Source organism: Dipodomys merriami, unplaced genomic scaffold, assembly GCF_024711535.1.
Source record: "Dipodomys merriami isolate MVZ:Mamm:240054 unplaced genomic scaffold, mDipMer1.0.p SCAF_286, whole genome shotgun sequence".
In the NCBI taxonomy this organism is placed as follows: domain Eukaryota; kingdom Metazoa; phylum Chordata; class Mammalia; order Rodentia; family Heteromyidae; genus Dipodomys; species Dipodomys merriami.
The window spans coordinates 1,138,382-1,140,659 of record NW_027204337.1 but is presented as its reverse complement, the minus strand read 5'-3'; the positions used below and the strand labels follow the sequence as shown (position 1 = coordinate 1,140,659).

The 2,278-nt window shown below is 41.0% G+C and overlaps 1 pseudogene; it reads right to left on the bottom strand.

The window, feature by feature from the left end:
* Window positions 1-586: 586 nt before the first annotated feature.
* Window positions 587-1,743, bottom strand: LOC138838637 (vacuolar protein sorting-associated protein 37A pseudogene; annotated as a pseudogene).
* Window positions 1,744-2,278: the final 535 nt, after the last annotated feature.

Below are 2,278 nucleotides of genomic sequence, written 5' to 3'. Positions count from 1 at the left end.
AATGAAGACATATTTTTGAATTTTTAAATTTATTATAGGTATATTAAAAGTTACTTTGAGATGGCACATTGGCAGGTTTGATATTTTCTGATATTATGGATATTTAAAAACAAATTACCTTTCAAAGTTTTATCCAAAAAGAAGGAAAAAGGGAGGGTGTGGGTATCTTTCCATAGCTGAAAGTACTTAAAAAAAACTGAGAGGAAAAAAATCTAAATAAGATATCATTCTTGATAAAGAAATGAGGCAGTTTCAAATTAAAAGTACAAATTTAAGTAGTTTTCATAAAATATTAAAACTAAAATTACATGCATAAGGTATTTAATTATAAGAATAGCAGTGAAATTTAAACAGAACAGGATTTATCAATGATAAATAGGCATTTTTAGTGCAAATACTGCAGAAAAATTTTCAAAGCAAAGATCATAATCATTCTAATCTATATAAAATCAATCTCAGTTCTTTAAACAATGTAGAGTACATCTGAATGCAGCCATTGCAATGAAATGCCAACTTAAAAATCTTAAATAATGTACTAAGTTTTATGTCCCATTTCTCTCTTGGCAGTCCATGTTTTCAGGAAAATCTATAATGGAGCAGGAGATTGGCTGTGTATTGCTGTCACTTGTTGAAGTTTTTCTTCCTTGGCTCTTCTACAATGGCAAATTATTCTTTTTTCCATGAAGCTACTGAGAAAAAGCATCTATTTCAGTTTTTCCCTCCAAGAAATCTTCAGCAATATTATCAGATTCTTCCTCAGCTTCATGTGCAGCGACTTTCAATCTTGCCTTTAGGCCAACTGCACTACAACTCTCACTCAGTTCATGTTGTCTCTGCATCTTCTTTTCAAACTTAGATTCATTTGTGTAAGTAACTCATACTTATCTAAGACAGTTTGCCTTTTGGCTTCCAAACTGGGCACCAAGAGGAGATTTTTCTTGCTAATTCCTCAATACTTTTTACTAAATCATCCTTGTCATTAATAATTTGTTTTAGTTGAGGTAAACTCATTCATATCTGTGAGTTGTGACACACTTCATTCTGAGAGTTCTGGAAATGCATCAGGGACATCTGGCATCTTGTACCCAAAACCATTTTGGCTTATTGGTGTTGAAGTTTCCATTGTGGGAACAGGCAATGGCAGACTTGAAAGGACACCAAATGTAAGAGAGCAGAGTTGGCTGTTGTATAACTTGTTGTTGAAGAAGAAACAGTGTCAGTAACAGAGAAGTGATGTTCTGTTAGCTTCTTGAGGAGGATATGCAGGAAGAAACGGAAAACACTGAGAAGCATAAGGAGGCAGTCCACCTGGGTTACTATACAGGTATGGAAATGCTGTTGAAGTGGGAGTTAAAACAGGAGAATTCTTCCAAAACTCATCCAACAAACTCTGGCTAATCTTTCCAAGATCTGAGTGCATTGTAAAATTGCTTACTAATGGAGAGGTAACATATATTCCTTGTTTATCCATTAAAGGATGTCGGATTGGTGGATAAACACTGATCTCTGTTTTTTCCTGAGGAAACTGTGGAGGAAGTAGTATATTAATGTTAATTGTCAAGTTGTTTACAGTGAAGGGCAATCTGTATTCCACATCTTTCTGAATTTCAGCTATACTGGAGTGGGAGTTCTGGAGGGACTCGATCAAGCGCTGCTTCTGCTGTTGGAGGCTGGTGAGGCCACCACCGGGGAGCCTGCTGTGGAGAAGGAGGTGCTCTTGGTCAGGGGAAAGAGCCAGCTCATCCTCCTTGGGTCCCCGGGCCCAAGGCCCTAGAGTTTTGGGCCTGCTTCTCCCAGAGGCTGCCCGGCAGGTCTCCAGCAGGTCTCCAGCTACAGAGGAGTGGCCTGAAATACCCAAGGTCCGAGTCCGGGGGTGGGGGTGGCGGAGGGGCAGGTGGTGGGGCAAGCCAGAGTCGTCTTTTACCAAGCAAGCCAGGTTCCTGTTCCCCGGGTTTGGGGGACATGACATAACTGGAGAGAGCTGGAGAGGAGCAACTTGTTGGGCAGGACACAAGCAACCAGGATCCTACCCTTGGAGGCCCAGGTGCCCCAGACTGGCTAGCCAGTCAGATTGTAACCCGGCTGCGCTCTGCGTGCCTGGCCTCGTCCTACCATGAGGACATTTCTTATCAAACATTGTTGCCTCCTCCTTTGTTTCTCCTTACCATCCCTGCTGCGACACCCCCTCTCCCCCCATCAAGTCCCCCAACTCCTCCCCAAAGTTGTAAAGTTCATTTTTCAACTTAATGTCTTGTACATTTCATTGTTGCAATGGGTC